At 42.1% G+C, this 23,108-nt stretch overlaps 1 protein-coding gene across 1 annotated transcript in view; it reads left to right on the forward strand.

The window, feature by feature from the left end:
• Window positions 1-23,108, forward strand: part of RBFOX2 (RNA binding fox-1 homolog 2) — a 420,257-nt gene that overhangs the window by 163,028 nt on the left and 234,121 nt on the right. The window lies entirely within an intron of this gene.

Raw genomic sequence — 23,108 nt, forward strand, 5'->3', positions numbered from 1 at the left:
CAAACCCACCAGCCACTCCTCAGAAGGAAGGTTGGGCAATCTACTTCCGTAGTGATACTGCCTCAGCAACCCAAGGAGGGGTCGCTATGAGTCGGATCCGACTCGACGGCACATAACAACAATAACAACAACAACAACAACAACAACCTAAAATAGGGGGAATGGGAGACCACTGTGAAAAACAAACCTATGTGATCTTCCTGTGGAATTGTAACTAGAAGCGTAGGCAAATAGGAGAGTCGGCACCTGCTGCTTCACGAGTGGTTTGCAGAGGGCGGCAGCTCTTCTGCCCTGGGCACGTGTAGTATTCAGGGAGCTCATTGTGTAAATCGTGTGTGTTGGCCAGCACCATTGCCCCCTACAAACTTCACGTGGAACAGGAGAGGCCTTAACTGATCTAATCTGGATACATTTCCCCTGGTTGCTGCAGCTCTGGGTCCCCAGAGAGTCCCCTTTAAAGAGCTGCCAGTTTGTTTAGTGCTGGCAGTTGCCAGATTATTTCTATGTGATTTGTCCATTGAAGATTACACCCATCTTTCAGGTTCTGAGCCTTTGGCCAGAAATAACAGCTGTCTTTTCTGTGTTTCTAGAATAAATGCTTCCTCCAAGGCCCCTGTAAGTCTTTCTCAGTTGTAGTGTTTGGAGAGCTCCTTCAGCAAGCAAACAGTGTGCCTTCCAGGTGCCAGGTAACTGCCAGTTGTCCCATTGCTTCCTGTTGCTCTCTTTCCTGGCTTGATATCCAAGGAACAGAGAGTCCTGACCTTCATAAAATGAATGGCCTGGGCCAGGACTCCAAATACCAAAACCTTTTTGCTTGTATTCTAGAAATGTGGTTGGCTTTCTACTGTGCCTGAACTTGTCTAGTTTAGAGAGTGAACTGTAATCACTTGTCTTAATTCCCTGACTATTTTGTGGCATGTCTGCCTTAATGCAGAAACAAGAACCCTGTGTAGGGAACACCAACATGGCCCTCAGGTCCTAAACCACTGAATGTCTGAGCTTGATTACTCACATTGTCCATATCTGCAGATAGAGAAACTGAGTCCCAGAGAGGTTAGATGACTGACCCAAGGCCGTAGTCTTATATTCTTGTAACTCTTGCTAGTGACAGAACTGGCTCTGTGCTAGAGAGCCCTCGTTCTCAGTCCATAGCATTTCTCCAGCATAAGGAGGAAGGTGTGCTCCGGCCCTCCTCCACTGCATGAGCAGTGCTGGCCTTAAGGTACGTATGTGAGAGCTTCACAGATGGGGTGGTGATGGTGAACATTTGTAAAGTGAGAGGTGAGTACGGGCACTGGCTTGTGAGTTTGAGCACCCCTGGTTGATAGAACCCAACTCGTTCTGCTCTCCAGTCTCACTCCCAGCGAACTACTTGCAGTGAGTATATGTGTTTTTGATTAGACAATTTTAATTCCTGAAGGGCCCCATGTCTGTTTGTTAATACATGTATTGCTGATAGGCCAACAAACGGTGGCCTTCCTTACAGTGCCTCCCTGAAGAAGCTCGCCCTTGGCTGCCAGCTTCATGCTCGGTATCATTGTTGTCTGGTCAATGTGAGAGGAAAGACCAAAATCCTTCCCCTGCTGTACATGTTCTCTCTATCCTCTCCCCAACTCCCCCAACGCCTTTTTTTTTTTTTTTTAATTTTTATTGTGATTCAGGTGAAATTTTACAAAGCTGATTGGTTTTACATTCAACAGTTCACACACATTTTGTTTCGTGAAACTGATTACAATCCCCGTGATGTAATAGTTCTTTTCCCACTTTCTCCCTGTGCTCACCCTTTCCCTGTGTCCTTTCCACCTGTGCAGATGCTGCCCTTGTGATCCCCCATGTTGATTGTTCTAAGGAGGGCATCTTCCTGCTGTCAGTGTTTCGCTTGCTCAGAAGCCTGTCTGTTGTTTGGCTGAGAGTTGAGCCACAGGAGTGAGTCCAGTTTCAGGCCCACAGGGTGACTAGGGGCCATAGTCTCGGGGATTTCAACAGTCTTTTTAATGTTTTTGAATTTTGTTCCACACTTTTTTTTTTTTTTTTTTCCATTTTGATCCCTTTCCAGGAGGTTGGCATGGGTAGCTGGGTACCATCTAGTTCTTTTGGTCTCAGGGCTGAGGCTCCTGTGGTCTGTCAGCCCTTTGGACTAATTGTTTCCAGGCATCTTTGATTTTCTTCATTCTTCTTTGCTTCAGACCAGGAGAGACCAATAGCTGCATCACAGGTGGCTGCTCGCACGCTTTTAAGACCCCAGTCACTATTCACTGAAGTAGGATGTAGAACAGTGCTTTTGTATAGTATGTTATGCTGGTTGGGCCTCATGCCTCCACCGATCATCCTGAGCCCTCAGGCCCCTCGATTTCCTCCTTCAAGTGCTTAATTGTGGCTAACTCCCCTAACTCCTAGTGTATAGAACCCCAGAATGTGACTCAAATAGATCTATTCATTATCAACTCACTGCTGGGACTAGATTTGAAAGCCACCCTTCACAGAACAAAAGGCTGAGTGGTAGTTCCCTTCCCCCTCACAGTGTCCTTCCTGATGTGTCCTCCCTGCTAATGGTGCAGCTCCTTTAAAGGTGGAGGCTGTGTCTTTCACTCTCTTCCCAGCACCAAGCTTGGTGTTCCCTGCATACCCAAAACCCTCTCAGGCATTCTTACACTGTCTATCACTTGATGATGATGGGGTGGCTAAAGTGTAGAAATGCTAATTCAGTGTTCATCTGGCAGTATTATTCTTTTATAGAAGTTATTTTATAGTCCATAATAATTTATAGTAATAGCTAGTATTTTTTTGACTGCTTACTACTCATCAGATATTGTACTGAGTACACACGCATACACATACACATACACATGCACACATCCCTGAAGTTCATTATTACTCTTAACAGTAAGTCTCTCAGTAAGGCAGGTGGTAGAAGCCATATTTTACAGATGAAGAAACTGGGCTTTAGAGAGGTTTAGGTGACAGAGTAGAAAGCAGTGGAACAGGTACTTAAGCCTAGGCCTGCCTGACCCTGCAGCCTGGGTTTAGCCCATCCTGATGTTCCCATGAAGGAGGGGTGAGTCACTTAGGTACCCTGGAATTTATAGATGAGACATCTGTGCTAACAAATGACAATGAGAATGTGGTTTAGGTTAAATTTGGCTTTGGGACTACAGTGCCAAGACCAGCGGGAGGCAGAAGGAGCCTTTCTGCCATTTACTCCCCGAAGCTGATGGCTCTGGCTCATTGTGGAGGAGGAATGCTTGCTCTTTGGGTCCAGAGTGGTTTTAAGTCATTCCTTGCCCACAGTGTTCCTGACCAATGGTTCTGGCCAGCAAGTTAGACCTGGTTCCTGGGCCCCTCTAGGGTGAGCCCAAGTTCATTCCTCTACTGACTTTGTTCCTTCAAGGTCCTCAGGTTTCAGTCACTCAAGCAGAGGCTTTCTCTTCAGTTCTTGGGCCCTGTCCCTGGATTTAAATGATTGGGGCCTCAGAATGTGGTTGAGGCTGTGTAGAGGAACAAGGAGAAGGAGGACATGGTGTGTTGAGCAGATCTTTTGGTGATCAGAATTGTGGTGTACCTGTCATGTGTTGAAGGAGAGGGGCTGCCTCTCTAATTCTTGACTCAAAACGGAAATATCTGGAATTCATTGCTATCTCTGGAACGAGAGAGAAACCTCTGAGTACGAGACTTGTGGGGGCAGTAAGATCTCGAAGAGACAGACCCTTCCTGCATTCTCCCAGGGGAGAGAATCTAGCCAGGACTGAAGGGCATTGCTTCAGCTAATTCAGTTAAGTGGCCCCGTCCTGGATTAATAACTTGGGCAGATTTCCCAATGGATTTGGCAATGTATTGGGTTTCTCTCTCCCTAAACCCTCCCTTCTTACTGCTCTGCACATGTGTGCTAATACAATTACAGAGAGGTTGCATCTTGTAATAAGATATACTTGTTAAAAAAAAAAAAAAAGGAGGGGCTGCTCTGAAGGCGCATGGAGACAGGCTCAGAGGAGAGAATGTGGCCATGGAGTCCCGTCATGCTTTGAAATGGTAGCTTGAGACAAAGAGGAGACAAGAATGGAGCAGGCTCTTGCCAGTGGAACGACCAGGGAGGAAGGAGGATGGCAGGTGTCATTGCCAAGCGCCTGGAGCACGTCAGAGAAATAGGCAACTGCCTTTTTGCATTCGTTCATGCAAATTGTGTGATGAAGAATCTGCTCATTAAAGAACGAGGGATCTCTTTTTTCACGAAGGTCAGGGTAACAGTCTTCCGAGTGTGGTGGTCAAGTGTTCAGAAATATCTTACAGATTTGGTTGAAAACCTGAGCACATGTCCCTGCTGTTGTTTACCCGCGGGGATCGGGTGACATTCTTCTCTCTCTTCCTCTTCCCCACCCCCTTGGAAGCCAACCAATCACACAGAGGAATGGATTTTGGTGCCGCTCTAGCCTCCTCCCGTGAGGAGACTGCCCAACCACAGCCCTGCCGAGCCCTGACTGTGGTCAAGCGTTTAACTCCTGGGTGCCTGGATCACAGGGGCCCTGTGACGTTGCAACTAGCTCACGCTCTTATTTGCATCAACTCTTTGAGCCCCTATGATGCTGGACTATACTTACTGTGATCCCTAATGGGAAATGTTTCTAATGAGGCAACTGCAATGTGTTGACCTTGAAACTGGCCCTAATTTGGCCAATAACCAGCAGTTAACATTTCCCCCTTGGACTTGATTCTTTTTCTGCAACATAAGGAGGAGAGGAAAGGGAGAGCAGGAGCATTTATGGTGTCTCTGGGTGGGTTTTTAGGTTGTGGCTAGCCTGAGGTTTGGGGGAGGGACAGTTAACGTGCATTGAGTGTCTCCTCTGAAGCAGTTGCTTTTTATTTGTTACCTCATTAAATTTTCACAACTCTGCAGGGCAAATGCTGTTCTCCCAGTTTTCTAGATGAGAAGAGTGAAGGCTGGAGAGGCTGTCCGACTTGCTCAAGGTCACATAGCGAGAAAGGCCCATCTGGCTCCTCTGCTCTGACTTTCTTCATTCTGCTGGGCTGGCAAGAAAAGCCCTGCAGGCCTTCCCTCTTAACTCCTTAGCAGCTTGTAGTCTTGCTGGCTTCTCTTTCCCTGCCCTGTTAACAGAGCAGGGGAATGACTTTGACATTCCGGCCATCTCCTGACAGCAGCGAAGGAAAATGCGTTTTCTCCGTCCTCCACCACTGAGCGCCCTTTGTCTGTCCCACCTCTTTCTCCTGCCTGACGGAGGGTTCCTGCTCTCCTTGCCTTGTGCTTGTGATTAGCAGGTGGTTGAAGGGAGGGGTGGGATTTTGACGGTAGTTTTTTTTTTTTTTTTAAATCCCTTTTACCAATAGCTTTTCTGTGACTTAGACCAATACTGGGTTTACCCCTACCTGGACTCCTTGATGATGCATTTATTGCTATTACAAGCTTTGCTTTTAGGTCAAACAGTTTTTTAGAGCTTTGTTTTTCACTGTAGTTCCTTATAAATTATTCCAGCCATCTAGTTTAATAGGGACACCTGCCCAATGAAACACTTGGTGTTTAGCCTTCTGCAGCTACTACTTTTTTTAAAAAAAATTAATTGCAGTGGTGGTGTTGAGAATAGACACAACAAAACATACACCAGTCCAGCCATTTCTCCATCTACAGTTCAGGGACAGTGACGGCATTCTTTGAGTTGTGCTACCGCCCTTACCCTCCTCTTCCGAGTTGTTCTCCCCCTGAGGCACCTTGTCCATCTTTCCAGTTGTCACAAATAGCTCTTAAAAGAGCACAGTGCTCTTGGCAGACTTGCTAGTTAAACTGTTGTTTGCTTTTAAGAAGACTTCAGGTCTGCAGATGTTACTTTTAAACTCAGACAAACAAACAAACAAACAAACAAAAAACCTATAATGTCAGCTTGGTTGAGGCATCAAGTTCTCTCTCCTTTGTATAGCACAGCAGCCCAAATGTCTTAATAATTGTAATCTATTAAAGCCAGACACTGGCCGGGGAGGTTTATGTACATTATTTCTGATATTCCCAATAACCCTGCATTTATAGATGAAGAAACAAAGGCTCCAAGAGGTTAAATTACTTGCTCAAGGTCACAGCTAGTGAGCGGTGATTCAGCAATTTGAATCCGAGTCTACTACAAGTCCAAACCCAAGTTCTTTCTGCTGTACCATGCTACCTCTGGAAAATGATTTTGAGGGTTAATGTAATCATCCAGGCCTCAGCTCTGATGATCCCAGACCACCTATATATCTTCTTTTTGAAAGGGAAACAGTGTCTTCTATGATGAACTTCACAATTAAATACAATTGTTTACTCACATTTATAGTCAAGTAATTTATTGATGTTCATTATAATTATTTTTACTGCAATTTAAATCTGCCCCTTCTTGTTCTGAGTGAAAATGCTAAATAGCTAGCTACCCATCATCCGATAACTGGAGAGGTGGGGCTTTCCCTGTGGATTGTGATGGGCAGGAAAGGGGAGGCCTTAGAGGATGAATAAAATGTAAGTGGAGGGAAGAAGGTGTGTCTTGTGTGAGGAACTGTTCTCATTTGCCCCATCACTTGGTACAGTTTTTGAGTACCTGAGAACTGTGACGAGAATCCAATGAAAAGTGGGTTGGTATTACTTACTGGCCATGTGCCCCTCCCTTCTTCTCAGGAATTGCTTGTGATTCAATTCTACAACTCTATTTGGCTCCCCAGCCGTCTGCTATGGGAGATTTCTATAATGTACCTAGTATTATATGTTATGTATAATATACTTACCACATTGTCTCGGCCAAGCAGGTCAGAGCAGCACATTTTCAAGACTGCTCACTGTGTGCCTGTTATATGCTAACCACCTAGCATGACATTGATGATACTGAGGAAAACAAGAGGTAGTTGTTGCCCTCCTCTCTTTTGGGAGACAAGACCTCCAAACATGGAATGAACAACAAAGGACAGTGTATGCTTAAGAGTGTAAAAACCAGCCACTACCATCATCCCAAAACCCAAGTGACTCAGGGACAGCAGTCGCTACTGGAGTTCGGAGATGAAAGGGGCTGGAGCAGTAAAACCAAGGTTCGTTGACAACTTCATCTAGGGAATGGGGTGGGACAGGGCTGGAGGGAGGTGGGACTCCTGCCTTTGCTGGTGTAAAAAATCAGAGAAGATGGTTCTCTGGCTTAGGGTCAGGCTAGTTAGGACTGTGGATGGAGTCGTAGCCACAGACTGGGGGAGAAATACTCCATCAGTAGCATTCCCTGTGGTGAATGCACAGATGCCCCAGCCAGTGCACAGAAAACGTAATCCTTGAGAAGATGGTGGTTTTGGGATTCATTTAAGAAATCTTTTATGTTTATTGTTTGTTTCCCCTGATTAGCTTTTGAGTACATGCTCTCTGTATTAGAAATGCCTTGAGGTTTATTCTTCTTGGGTTTTTAAAATGGAAAACTTTAAGCTAAGCCAGATAAAGTCATCCATAGGTTCCATTGTCATTCCCATCTACCCTCAGCATGACTTACTTGTAGAGCAGTGCTCTTGGTGATTGGTGAATAATTAGGAAGTTCCCTCCCCAAAAACCCAACAAATGAACGCCCATTCCATTCAAGGGAAAACTCTGCTCTGGGGCGAAGACTTGGGAGATCTTTCCTTCTCCTCTTCCTTTATCCCTGTAGTAGCTTAAGTACCTTATGAAGATAAAGATAAAAGTGGGAAGCTTCAGGATGAAAGGAGCATTAGAGACCAGAGAAGTCAGGGGAGGTCATATCAAGCTTAAGTGGAAACTATGTTACAACCTAAGCAAGGAGCAACTGATAGGTCTATAAATAGGATTTTATCTCCTCATAGAACATTTTTGGCATGGTTGTAGCTTCCCATGTGGGGGACTATTATATTTACTAAAAATAAACTATGTTTCAGAAATAATTAAAGTCCCACTGAACTCATTTATTTTATTAAAAGTATAGTCATTGTCTGAAAATAAGTTTATGGACTTTGACATGTACTAACTTTGGGGAAAAGTTTGATGTTGAAACTACTGGCTAGATCTGGCATAGAATGGCCAGGTCCATTCTAATATCAATTAAATAGACTATCTCTGAAGATAGTGTTATTGTAGTTGTTCTGCTAGTTCATAACACCCTCAACCCCACTTTTCATATGTCCTGGCTCATGCATTGATACTGTGAAATAAGTATTGTTTAGGAAAGATTATTGTTGTGAGGTGCTGTTGAGCTGTTCCCCGACTTGTTATAATATCGTGCAGTAGAACAGAGTGCTGCCGGCTCCTGCTCCTTGACCAGTGTGGTTGGGACCCTTGGGATCTGTAGGGTTTTCTTTGGTTGATTTTTGGAAGTAGATCACCAGGCCTTATTTCTTAGTTCATCGTAGTCTAGAAGCTCCCCTGGAACCTGTTGGGAGTCATAGCAACACACAGTCCTCTGCTGACAGACAGGTGTTGTTAGATGCCGTCATAGCAACCCTTTGTACAACAGAACGAAAACACTGCCTGCTCCTGCACCATCTTTACTCTTGTTGGTGTGCCTGAGTCCATTGTTACAACCACTGTGCCAGTCCACCTCATTGAGGGTCTTCCACTTTTTCGCTGGCACTACTTTACCAAGCGTGATATCCTTCTCCAGGGATTGGCCTCTCCTGGCAACATGACCACTAGAGCTACTTGGATATGGCCATTTGGAACAGAAGGGTATAGAAATCAGCAGTATCTTTGGTATCCTTTCTGGAGAACAAAGCCCTCAAGCTGTCTGAGTCTGTTTCTCACACTCCCTTTATCTTGATTGTGGCCCTTTAAATTGTACAGCAAATTCTTGGCATTATCTGCCTGTCAACTAATCACTGACACCCTGGATAGCTTGTTTTCTTGCTATGAGTCTATTTGAAATTTGTAGAAACCATCTATTAATTTTAGGATACTGTTAGAAGACTGAAAACCTGAAATTGGGTAAGCAGTACAATTGCTAAATGCAAATTTCCCCACGTTATTTGACCATTGAATACTTTTCAGAATATAATGAATTAAACCACACAGCACCAATATGAACTCTTCTGTGCAACATCTGTATGGTTATTAAGTAGCAACCAGAAATGGTGTGAAAGACCAGTTAATGGCATCAAGAAATGGATTAATTTGCTTTTTGCCAAATCTTAAAGCACATTTAAGAGAAGTTAAATCATTTTAAGTGCAAAATTTAAAGAGGTTCCTATTTTTAAAACCATTTTTATTTTAAGAGCAGAGAAGAATCACATTGTTGAAATGAAGTACATTTATTTTTCTGAAAGATAAAGAGTTGGGAAAGCTGATGAAAGCAATTTGAAAATTTACTGAATTCCTTGGATGCCAAGCCCAGGTTTCTGCCAGTTTAATTGTTTTCTTGTAGTATGTTTTGTTTTGTGACTCAGATTTACCAATTGACTGCTGTAGTGGTAGTTGTAATGGTATTGATAGTATCCAAGACCCTAGTTAAAGAATGTTTTAACATACTCTAACTCGATGCATATAACACCACCACCACCACCACCACCGTCCCTCTGTGTAGGCATTACTACTCCCACCATATAGATGAGTAAAATACATGGTACAGATGAGTAAAATGAGAGTGTATATTTTTGTTCTTGGGTGCCATCTAGTTGGTTCCCATTCATAGTGACCCTATAGTGACCCTGTGTGCAACAGAACAAAACACCGCCTGGTGCTGTACCATCCTCACAGTCATTTCTTTTTGAGTCATTGGTGCAGCCACTGTGCCAGTCCATGTCGTTGAGAGTGTACCTCTTTTTGCTGACTTTCTGCTTTCCCAAGCATGCCATCCTTCTATAGGGGCTGGTCCCTCCTGGTAATGTGTTCAAAGTATGTAAGACAAAGTCTCATCCTCCCTGCTTCTAAGGAGCATTCTGGCTGTCTTCCAAGACAGATTTGCTTGTTCTTCTGGCCAAAACCCCAAAAATTAAACCCACTGCCATCAAGTCGATTCCAGCTTACAGCAATTCCCATTGGGTTTCCAAGGCTGTAAATCTTTATGGAGGTAGATTGCCTCATCTTCCTCCTACAGAGCAGCCGGGGGGTTTGAACTGCCAACTGTCTTGTTAGCAGCCACATGCCTTACCCACTATGCTGCCAGAGCGCCTTCAATCGTGGTATATTTAGTATTCTTCCCCGATACCATAATTCAAAGGCATCAGTTCTTCTTTGGTTTTCTTATTCATTATCCAGCTTTCACGTGCAGATAAGGCTATTGTGAAAATACCGTGGCTTGAGGTAGGTGCACCATAATCTTCAAAGTGACATCTTTGCCTCTTAACGCTTTAAAGAGGTCATATGCGGCAGATTTGCTCAGTGCAATACAACGTCTGATTTCTTGACTGCTGCTTCCATGATTGTTGATTGTGGATCCAAGTAAAATGAAATCCCTGACAACCTGAATCTTTTCATGTGTCATGCTGTTGCTTGTTGGTCCAGTTGTGAGGACTTTTGTTTTCTTTATGTTGAAGTATAATCCATACTGAAGGCTCTAGTCTTTGATCTTCATAAGTAGGTTTTTCAAGTCCTCTTGCTTTCAGCAAGCAGGGTTGTGTCATCTGCATATCACAGATTGTTAATGAGTCTTCCTCCAATCTTGATGCCATATTCTCCTTCATGTAGTCCAGTTTCTCAGATTATTTGCTCAGCATACAGACTGAATAACTATGGTGAAAAGATATAACTCTGGTACACACCTTTCATGATTATACGTTACACAGTATCCCCTTGTGTCCAAACAACTGCCTCTTGGTCTTTGTATAGGTTCTGCTTGAGCAAAATGAAGTGTTCTGAAATTCCCATTCTTTACCATGTTACCTGTAATTTATCATGATCCACACAGTCGAATGCCTTTACATGTTAATAAAATACAAGTAATTAACTTCCTGGTATTCTCTCCTTTCAGCCAAGACCCATTTGACATCAGCATTTGACATCTCTTGTTCCATAGCCTCTGAATCTGGCCTGGATTTCTAGCAGTGCCCTGTCGATGTACTGCTTCCACCGTTTTTGAATTATCTGTGGCCGTATATGTATGTATGTGTGTAAATACACACACACACACACACATACATTTACTCTTATTACTAGAATCGAGAAATTTTTAAGTTAAAATTTTATTTCTGTCAGTTTATTGTGGAACGATTAGGGATAGCAGTTTGGGAGAGCAGACTAGTTGACTCCTGGATGTAGAATTTCCCCTGGACATTTCAGGGTTCTTTGACAGTCTTTGGCCTCGTCATCAGATCTGCTCACTATTAATGCATGTAGGGCTTACTGTTGTTTCAAATGAAGTTGAGTTTTGATTTACAAATTACATGAAATTATTTATTATAGAAAGCATCATTAGGATTAAATTCAGCTGCATGTAACAGAAACCCCCTAAATGTGGTTTAAACAAGAGAGAGATTTATTTTTCTTACACGGAAAAGAAGTCTGAACGTGGGCAGTCCAGGCCTGAGATGGTGGTTATCAGTGACCTGGTACCCTTACCACTTTCTGCTTCTCTGTCTGTACGATAGGTCCCACATGGTTGCTTTAGCTCCAGCCACAATTCCTGCATTTCCACAAAACTTTGTGGAGGAGGAAGAGAGAGGCACCCCACCTCCATTAGGAGACTTCCAGGAAGTCCCATAAAACATTTCTGCTTATATTTTATAGGTCAGAACTTAGCTGAAGGACCACTCCTAACTGCCATGGAGGTTGGGAAATAGACTCCTTTGTGTGGGGGAGTGTGCATGATAATATGCTAGGATGAAAACTGGGAGTTTGTTACTAAGAAGGAAGGAAAGGAAAGCTATTGGCAAGCCACTACCACTCTCAGTCCCTGGGACTGTTGGAGTGACCTAACCTTAAATCCCACATGGCACAGGGGGCCATTCTTTGGCTTCCCTGGGAGATTTTTCATCCAGTTGCTACTGTATCATCCAATAAGATGATTGCTTTTTGAAATGTATATACATATTTGCAAAAAGGACAAGGAGGCCACATGTTCTGACCTCCTAGAACCCCACAAGAGAAAGGCAGACTCACCATCAATAGCCCAAGGCCTATTCCTGCGAGGCCAGACATGCTGCCTCCCTCCAGCCCTTTCTCCAACCGTTCCTCCCAAAGCACCCACCACCTCTCTCCTGGGTTTGATAATTCGCTGCAGTGGCCACGCAGAACTCACAGATTATGAGGTTTATTAGGGAAGCACCAGGTTACAATTCAAGTTCAGGAAAAACGCTCAGTCTTTCTCCCAGCCCACCGTCTCTCAGCCAAGTCTCCCACAGTCTCTCTCCCAACAATGCATGCCCCTCGGTGTCTCACTCAGCAATGCGTGTCTCTTGCGTCTCTTTCCCAGCAGCACGTGTCTCTTTCAGGGGCGCATGTCTCTTTTGGCAGCATGTCTTCCTCAACTGGAAGTTGAGGAAGTCTGAGAGAGTTCTGCCTCTAGGAGGCCTCCTTTTGAGCCTGGCAGAGTGGCCAAACTAGCCAATCATAGCATCAGAACTCTAAGCACCTGAGAGAGAGCCTCCCATAACATTGTATTGTGCCACGCCCAACAGAAATAACCCAGGTGGATAACATTTACAATCAGGAGCTCCTCCGTTGCACATTCCACCACTGAGTTTGCAATGACTTATGGGTAGAAAAGCCATACTAAGTAATTTATTACACTGCAATATTTATGCAAATTTTTTTAAGTTAAGTAATATAATGATAAGAATCATTGCATTTTTCCATTTTAAATTCAACTTTTGAGGTTTTTGCAGTCAGTATATTGGGAGTGTAAGTAGTTCATAGTGTGCTTTTCAGGAAGAATGAGATGCCCATTGGCAAAAGAAAAAGTCTGGTTTTTTTCCTTCCATTTTTGAAGCCTGGATGAGGCTTTAGATGATGTATTTTTTGTGGATAGAGAACTTGCTTTTTTGTAGTTTAAGATTATTACTGCTTTTTAAATATATAACTTTTACATAGCTCAATATGCAAAGGTATAGAATGGCTGTACAGTGAACAGCTGCTCCACCAGACCTTTCATCCAGTGTCTTTCTCCTAGAGGCTGTGGGGGTTTTCAACTATTTGTGTATAATTCCTTCTTCTTCTTTTTTTCCCCATGCATTTTACTGAAATATAATTTATATACAGTGAAATACACAAAACTAAAGTGACATGGGTCAATGCATGGTTTTTTTTTTTTTTTTTTTTTTTTTTTTGCAGTGTCCCTTCCCCTCTCCTCCCCTCCCACCCCTGGCAACCAACAAAGTTTCCCTCCATATATAATCCTTTCCTTGACCCTCCATAACAATGAATATTTGTGAATATATTTGTCCTTCTGTGATTGCCTTATTTCACTCAGCATATTGTCTTCCACGTTCATCCATATCATGTGGTGTTTTGCAGACTCGACATTATTCTTTAGTATACTGCATAGCATTCCATTATGTGTATGTACCATAGTTTGGTCATCCACTCTTCTGGTGATGGGCATGGAGGTTGTTTCCATCTTTCAGCTATTGTAAATAATGCTGTGATGAACCTGAGTGTGCCTTGTCTGTTCCTGTCGTGGGTCTCACCCCTTTAGAATATATACCTAGTAATGGGATTGCTGGGTTAAATGGTATCTCCAATTCCAGCTTTCTAAGGAATCACCATATTGCTTTCAACAGTGCTTGTATCACTCAGAGTTCCACCAACAGTGTATGAGTGTCCCAATCTCTTCACATCCCCACCACCCTTTGTTATTTTCTGTCTTGTTGAACCTTGCCATCAGTGCTGAGGTGAGACGGTATCTCATTGTTATTTTGATTTGCATCTCTCTGATGGCCATTGATGGTGGACGTCTCTCCATATATTAGCTAGCCTCCTGAATATGTCCTTGGTGAAGTGTCTATTCATATCTTCTGCCCATTTTTCAATTGGATTGCTAATCCCTTTGCTGTTGAGGCATTGGAATTTTCTATAAATCTTGGCGTTAAGTCCCTTGCCAGATAGATAATTATCGGCAAATATGAATTTGTTGATGTAATTTTTGTTAGTACTTTCTCATGGTGTCAGTTTCTTTGTTCCATATAATTTTCTTTGCTGTGTTTGTTTTGTTTATGAATCGTGAATCTTTTCCTTCATTGCTATTGTTTTAGTATTTGCTAAATATTTGTGTTGGTCCTCTATTTTGTTGTGAAGGTTTATCATTTTTCTTTGCGGTTACCCTGTGATTTATAGTTTTCTTCCCAAGTTTAGAACAGTCTGGTCTATCTTGTAGTTGTCTTGACTTCCCTACCATCTAGAAGTTCTGTAACGACACAGGATTTTCCCCCCTCTTTTTGGTTTGTAGTTGTCCTCATTTGTCAGTTGATGTCTCTGGTTCCCTGTTTGCAATCTTGTAGGCTTATTTACCTTGGTTACTTCCATAGCTGGATTGGTTTCTGGGTTATATCATCATGTGTGTTATAATGGTTAGTTGTTATTGGCTGTTGTTGCTTCTCTGTCCAAAGGGCTCCTTTCAGCATCTCTTGTAAGGTTGGTCTGGTTTTAACAAATTCCCTTAATTTCTGCTTATCTGGAAATGTCCTAATTTCACCATCATATGTAAGGGACAGTTTTGCTGGGTACCTAATTCTTGGTTGGAAGTTTTCTCTTTCAGGATTTTATATATACCATTCCATTGTCTTCTCTCTTGCATGGTTTCTGTTGAGAAATCCAAGCTTAGTCTTATTGGTTGCTCCTTGTAGGTAACTTTTCATTTTTCCTGTGCTACTCTCATGATTCTTTCTTTGTCTTTGGTTTTGGTGAGTTTGATGATGATATGTCTGGGTGATCTTCTTTTGGAGTCTATGCAGTTTGGGGTTCATTGGACTTCCTGAATGGATATATTCTCATCTTTCATCATACCAGGAAAATTCTCTTCCAACAAATCTTTGACAATTTTCTCTGTGGTTTTATTTGTCTCTACCTGTTCTGGAATTCCTATTGCATGTAGGTTATTCCTTTTGAGGTATCCCACATGAACCTTAGGCTTCCTTCATTTTGTTTTGACATTTTTTCTGACTTATCCCTTTCCAAAGAAGTTTTCAGGTATTTTTGCCTTCAATCTCACCAACTCTGACTTCCATTGATTCAGTTCTGCTCCTTTGCCCATTCAGTGTCTTATCTATTTCTGAAAATTTAGTATTAATCTTCTGGATTTGTGTGTGTAGATTTTGTATCATTTCTAATTTTTCATTTATTTTGTCATTTTGTTCTTGTATTGTCTTTTGAAATGGTTCTAGTGTTTTCTCTGATCTCTCAATTTGTTGAAGATACCTAAATAAAGTTCTTTTGAATTCTTTATCAGGGAGTTCCAATGCTGCATCTTCCTCAGGGATGTGTTTTAGGTCTGTATCCTGGTCCCTTGTTTCTCCTGCTTTATTTTACTTCTTTGTGTGGACTGTGATGCTCTGTTGTCTCTGAGGCATTGTGACGTTTTTGTGTTTATATTTAGTTGGTGATTGTATGTTGGAGTGACTTGCCCACAATTTTCATTTTCTTTCTATGTTATCTGCATAAACAGGGTACTTTGGTGTGCTCTTCTATTCACTAGTTGACAGCACTTATACACTCACCACCTGTCTCCTTTCCTGTTGCCAGCTTCTTGTATGTCCCTGCCAACCTTGGCAAACAGAGCCTATTCCTAGGTCCCTGGAATCTGAATGAGAATGCTGTCACTTTAAAATCCAAAATTGTTGCCACTTGTAAAGATTCAAAATGGATGTGGCCTCAGTCACCTTAAATATCCCAAATGGCTGCTGCTTATAAACATTCAAAATGACTGTGCCCTCAGTCACTTTATATATCCAAAATGGCCGTTGCTTGTAAACATTCAAAATGGTTGCACCCACGGTCACTTTAAATATCCAAAATGGCTGCCACATGTAAACAATCAAAATGGCTGTGCACTCTGGACAGCGTAAAGTCATCAACTCAGGTTGTCTCCCTCCTTGCTGTTTCCCTTCTTAGTCATAGGCCACCAGTGCAGTTGTCCCTGAGCCCTTGGTGACCAGGGATGATAGTTAGGTCAATTCTCAGGTCCCAACACTGCTTGGAAATATTCAGGCTGTTGGTCTTGTTGGAGTACCTGACAGTCCACGGCTCTGTCTCTGTACTCGCTGTTTTCGTTCCGGTTTTTCCACTGTTGTTGTTGTTGTTATTTGCCATCGAGTTGGCCCCGACTCATAGCGACCCCTCCTTGGGTTTCCAAGGCAGTATCATCTACAGAAGTAGGAATGCCCAACCTTCCTTCTGAGGAGTGGCTGGTGGGTTTGAACCGCCAGCCTTCTGGTTAGTAGTCAAGTGCCTTAGGCACTATGCTACCAGAGCTCCTGGTTTTTCCACTAGTTGGTGCCTAATCCACTTCTGTATAGTTCCTTTCAAAACTCAGGGCTCCAGAATTATCTTCTGTATCTCTGTCAATTGTTTTTTCTTTTCTTTGTCGAAGAAGGTCTTTGTCGCTTGTCTGCCTATTCCTCCATCTTACTGGAAGTCCTCTAATTCCTTCTTTAAGAAAACAAACAAACAAACAAAACACCAAATGGTGGTTTGCTTTTATACATTGTTCTTCACCTTTCCTTTTTTACTTTTAACAGTGTTCCATAATAATATTTCATATAGTATTTAATAACTTTCTCATCTTCCCCCCTTTTTGAAGGCTGTCTAGTGTTCCATTGTATGGATGAAGCCATAATTCATTAAACAGGAGACTGTTGTCTTTTTTTCCTGTCTTTACTTGCCTTGGAACTAACATGTGTTGGTTGACTTGAACACTTGGACTTGACTATGGAGAACGTTTTAGGAATAAGTTATTTTTGGTAGTTGAATTCTACTTAGTTGAGATGGTTTTCCTCTTTTTAATACCAAAATGTTTTAAATTTAGTCATTTTGAAAATAAATTCTTTCTAAATGTGTTATATAATTTATTTCCTCTTAACAGATAACAGTACACATTTTTCTGAAATGGTTTTATAACAGCTGTCACCCTCAGTTACTGTTTAGGAATGTAAAACAGTGTAAAAAGACAGTGTAAGACACTTTTTCTCTTCATCTCCCTTGTTCCTGATGTGGCTGCCTCTAACACAATGTTCCTCTTGGCTCCTTGCATCCTACTGCTTTCTTGCTGCCTTCCCTAGTAAATTTTGGGTGAGCAAGTCACCAGATAATTAGGACAGAAATTTTTCTTTTCCTTTTCCTTTTTTTTTAAAAAAATTTTGTTTTTTAAACATTTTATGGTTTGCATGAAAATTGCAATGCAGTTCACAGACTAAGACAGACTAGGAAGAAGGAGGAGGCCATCCACTTCTCAAAAATTGGCCAGGGACAACCTTATGAATAGCAGAGAAACACTGTATGATACATTACTGGGCAACTTTATGACTAGCTCGGACACTGTGTCGGAATAGCTTGTCCGACACCGTGCAGGAAGATGAGCCCCTTGGGTCGGAAGGCACTCAAAATAGGACTGGGAAAGAGCTGCTTCATCAAAGTAGAACCAACCTTAATGATATGGATAAAGTTAGTCTTTCAGGACCTCCATGTGCTGACGTAGCACGAGTCAAATTGAAGAGAAACAGCTGCAAACATCCATTAATAATTGGAACATGGAATGTATGAAGTATGACTCTAGGAAAATTGGAAGTTGTCAAAAATTAAATGGAACATATAAAGATTGATATCCTAGGCATTAGTGAGCTGAAATGAACTGGTTTTGACCATTTTGAATCGGACAACCATATGATCTACTGTGCTGGGAATGCCAAATTCAAGAGGAATGGCATGGCATTCATCATCACAAAGGATGTTTCAAGATCTGTCCTGAAGTACAATGCTGTCAGGGATGGTATAATATCTGTACGCCTACAAGGAAGATCCGTTAATACAACTATTATTCAAATTCATGCACCAACCACCAAAGCCAAAGATGAGGAAATTGAAGATTTTTATCAATTTCTACAGTCTGAAATTGACCGAACATGCAGTCAAGATGTGTTGCTTATCACTGGTAATTGAAATGCAGAAGTTGGAAACAAAGAAGAATCACCAGTAGTTGGAAAATTTGGCCTTGGTGACCGAAATGACACTGGAGATCACATGACAGAATTTTGCAAGACCTATGGCTTATTCATTGCAAATACCTTTTTTCAACAACACAACGGTGGCTATACATGTGAACTTCACCAGATGGAATACACAGGAATCACATTGACTACATCTGTGGCAAGAGGAGATGGAAAAGCTCAATATCTTCAGCCCAAACCAGGCCAGGAGCTGATTGTGGAACAGAAAGATCATCACCTACTCATAGAAAGTTTAGCTTGACGTTGAAGATAATTAAAACAAGTCCACAAGAGCCAATATATGACCTTGAATATATCCCTCCTGAATTTAGAGACCATCTGCAGTGTAGTAATTACTTAGTATGGCTTTTCTGCCCATAAGTCATTGTAAACTCAGTGGTGGAATGAGCAACTGGAGGAGCTCCTGATTGCTGAAGTTGTCCACCTGGAGTATTTCTGTTGGGAGTGGCACAAAACAGTGTTCTGGGAGGTGCCCACTCTCTCTCAGGTGCTTAGAGTTCTGATGCTATGATTGTCTAGTTTGACCACCCTGCCAGGCTCAAAAGGAGGCCTCCTGGAGGCGGAACTCTCTCTGACTGCTGGTTGGGAAGATGTGGTGCTGAAAGAGACACGGGCTCCTGAGACACGCGTTGCTGGAAAAGAGACGGAAGAGACACGCATCGCTGAGTGAGACACCGAGGGACCAGCATTGCTGGGAAAGAGACTGTGAGAGACTGTTGGCTGAGGGACGGGGGGCTGGGAGAGAAACTGAGCATTTTTTTCCGGAACTTGAATTGTAGCCTGTGGTGCTTCTCTAATAAACCCCATAATCTGTGAGCTCTGTGTGGCCACTGCAGCAAATTATTGAACCCAGAAGAGAGGTGGTGGTGCTTTGGGGGAACGGTTGGTGAAAGGGCTGGAGGGAGGCAGCATGTCTGGCCTTGCAGTAATAGGCCTTGGGTTACTGCTGGTAATCCTGTTTTCCTCTTGTGGCATTAGAGGACGTCAGAATGAGTGGCCTTCTTGCTGTTTTTGCACCATCTAAAGAATAAATTTGATGCATTGAACACCAGTGACCGAAAACTGGAAAAAAATTGTGGGATGACATCAAGAGCTTCATCCATGAAGAAAGCAAGAGATCATTAAAAATACGGAAAAGAAAGAAAAGACCAAAATGGATGTCAGAAGAGACTCTGAAACTTGCCATTGAGTGAAGAGTAGCAAAAGCAAATGGAGGAAATGACAAGATAAAAGAACTGAAGAGAAGATTTCAAAGAGCAGCTCAAGCAGACAAAGCCAATTACTATAATGAAATGTGCAAAGACCTGGAGTTAGAAAACCAAAAGGGAAGAACATGCTCTTCATTTCTCAAGCTAAAAGAACTGAGGAAAAAATTTAAGCCTCGAGTTGCAGTATTGAAAGATTTTATGGGCAAAATATTGAATGCTGCAGGAAGCATCAAAAGAAGATGGAAAGAATACATGGAGTCAATGTACTGAAAAGAACTGGTCGATCTTCATCCATTTCAGGAGGTGGCATATGTTCAAGAACCAATGGTATTGAAGGAAGAAGTCAAAGCTGCACTGGAAGAATTGGTGAAGAACAAGGCTTCAGGAATTGTCGGAATACCCACTGAGGTGTTTCAACACACGGATGCCCCGCTGGAGGCGCTCACTCGGTTATGCCAAGAGATTTGGAAGGCAGCTACCTGGCCAACTGACTGGAAGAGATCCATACTTGCACCCATTCCAAAGAAAGGTGATCCCACAGAATGTGGAAATTATCAGACAATATCATTAATATCACATGCAAGTAAAATCTTACTGAAGATAATTCAAAAAGAGTTCCAGCAGTATATTGACAGAGAACTTACAGAAATGCAAGCTGGATTCAGAAGAGGATGTGGAACGAGAGGTATCATTGCTTATGTCAGATGGAACTTGGCTCAAAGCAAATCATACCAGAAAGATGTTTACTTGTGTTTTATTGACTATGCAAAAGCATTTGATTGTGTGGATCATAACAAATTGTGGGTAACATTGAGAAGAATGGGAATTCCAGAACACTTAAATGTACTCATGAGGAGCCTGTACATAGACCAGGAGGCTGTCATTCAAACAGAGAAAGGGAACATTGCATGGTTTAAAATCAAGAAGGGAGTGCATCAGGGTTTTATCTTTTCACCACAGTTATTCAATCAGTATGCTGAGCAAATAATGCGAGAAGCTGGACTGTATGAAGGGGAACGTGGCATTAGGATTGGAGGAAGAATCATGAACAACCTGCAGTATGCTGACAACACAACTTTGCTTGCTGAAAGTGAATATGACATGAAGTACTTACTGATGAAGATTGAAGAATACAGTCTGCAGTATGGATTACATCTCAATATAAAGAAAACAAAAATCCTAACTACTGGTCCTATAAGCAACTTTACAATAAATAAGAGAAGATTGCAGTTGTCAAAGACTTCACATTGCTTGGTTCTACAATCGATGCAAATGGAAGCAGCAGTCAGGATATCAGACGACGTATAGCACTGGGCAAATCGGCTGCAAAGCATCTCTTGCAAGTGCTGAAGAGCAAAGGTGGCTCCTTGAGGACTAAGGTGCACTTGACACAAGCCGTGATATTTTCATTCGCTTCATATGCATGTGAGAGCTGGACAATGAATAAGGAAGACCGAAGAAGAGCTGATGCTTATGAGCTGTGGTGTTGGCAAAGAATGCTGAAAGTACTGTGGACTGCTAAAAGGGCTAACAGGTCTGTGCTGGAGAAAGTGCAGCAAGAATGCTCCTTGGAGGGAAGAATGGCCAGACTTCGTCTCACCTACTTTGGTCATGTTGTTAGAAGGGACCATTCCCTGGAGAAGGATGTCATGCTTGGTAAGGTGGAGAGTTGACGAAAAAGGGGAAGGCTCTCAACGAGACGGATTGAGCTGGTGGCAGCAGCTGTGGGTTCAAGTATAGCAAGGATTGTGGAACCGGCATGGGACTGGGCTGTGTTTTGTTCTGCTGTGCATAGAGTCACTATGAGTCGGAGACTACTGCACAGCACCTAACAGCAGCATGAAAGTTTCCAGGGCAAATTAGCTTTGCATTCAACAATTTAGACATGTCTTGTTCCATGACATTAGTTGCAGTCTTCCCAGTGTAACAGCACTCTTCCCACTGTGAAATATTTCTAAAATAAAAAGGAATGGAATTGCAGAGAAAACCTGAAGGTGTTTTCTTGTGGATGAAAGTGAATGAATGTTTTGCTACTTTGGGCACTTAAAGGCCCTTTTTTCCTGATTACCAAATATGTTCCAGAGCATCTCTATCCATGAGAACTTTGGTGATGGAACTGTTCTATATCTACCCTGTCCAATGTGATAGCTGCTAGTTACATGTGGCTATTGAATACTTGATATGTGGTTATGTGACTGAGAAACTGATATTTTCAATTTAATTAACTTATATATGTGACTAATGGCTTCTGTGTTGGATGGTGCAGTTCTAGGCTCCATATAATTAACTTCTATACAACAAGCTTGGTTAATGTGGCGCTTGGATGGAGATAATGTTATTTCATTGTGCTGAGAATAAATCTGTATTTTTAGAAGGGAAGCAATTAAAGTGTTGATGCTCAAATTAGCTTACAGTAGATGATTAAATTGGCACTACTTTTTCATATTAATACTATGGTTATTTTAAACAACAACATTCTCAAGCCATTGATGCCAGCATGTGTTTGTGGCTTGTAGTCACTGTAAAGCTTGAAGTCTTTTGGGTAACTAGGGTGAAATTAGTACCTCTCTAACTTTATTTATAGGACTTGGTTAGACAGTTGCCTGGTTGTCAGAAACTCCTACAAATAACTTTGACCTTCTCTAATAAAAAGTCAAGGGATAAAATGTTCCATAGTAGAAGATCTCAGTAGTATGTGATATATACAAAATACTGCTTTCTAATGGGGATATGTATAACAAACAAGGAAACAAATGCCTAAGTATATTTTGATAACTGCTAGGAAGAAAATAACCAGGACACAGTAAGAGAGACTGCGAGGTCATAGAAGAGGACCTCCAGCTGGATACAGTGGTCTGGAGAGTTTTATGTGAGGAAGTAATATTTAAGCTGAGATCTGGAGGATAAGAAGGAGTCAACCTTGCAAAGAATGGAGGTGGTATGAGGGAGGATTCCCAGAAGAGAGAATAGCAGCAAATACAGAGATGGCTGGGAGAGGGGTGGAGTTGCTGTAGGTCAGGAACTGAGGATAGGGATCAAAAGGAAAATAATGGTATGAAATGAGGTTGGAGAGGTTGGAGAGGTGGCCACCTAGCCTGTCATATAGGACCTTAAAGGCCATTACAAGGAGTTTGGATATTTAAAAAAAAAAAAAAAATTAAATGCAGTTTGAAACTGTAGAATTAGAGCAGTGATATGATCAGATACTTGATTTTAAAAGCCCCTTGGACTGCTTCGTGAAGAGTGTTTTAAGGGAGAGGGACAGTTGAAGTAGAGACTGTTGTGATGTCCAGGAAAGAAAGAAAGGTAGGTTGGGTCAAGGTGGTGCAAGTGGAGAGCAAGAGAAGTCAGGCACACAGGACTTCTCATAGATCAGGAAGGGTGAGGGGGAGGGTTTCTGTCTTTCATAATTGCCAGGTAGAGCAGCTTAATGAGATAGAAAATGCTAAAAGTGTACCAGATTTCAAGTGTGGTGGTGATGGAGAATTGAGATCCTAGTTTTTTTGGATACGTTATATTTGACATGTCTGTGAGACAGCTAAGTAGTCAGACTGGAACATGGAGAGAGTTCTAAGCTAGGCATAGAACTTGGTAATTATTAGCATGTTGATAATATTTGAAACAATGGCAGTAGTTGAGACACTTTAGAGAAGAGGATATCTCAGGATTGAGCCCTAAGAAACACTTACATTTTACAGATATGTCAAAGGATAAGCTGGAAAATGATACCGAGAAGAAGTAACTAGTGATGGCATGAAAAAAAACCCAGGTTGTAGTATTTATGTATGTATGTATGTATGTATGTAT

The sequence above is a fragment of the Orycteropus afer genome, unplaced genomic scaffold, assembly GCF_000298275.1.
Source record: "Orycteropus afer afer isolate SDZICR_OR568_19922 unplaced genomic scaffold, OryAfe1.0 scaffold00421, whole genome shotgun sequence".
NCBI classification, from domain to species: Eukaryota; Metazoa; Chordata; class Mammalia; order Tubulidentata; family Orycteropodidae; genus Orycteropus; species Orycteropus afer.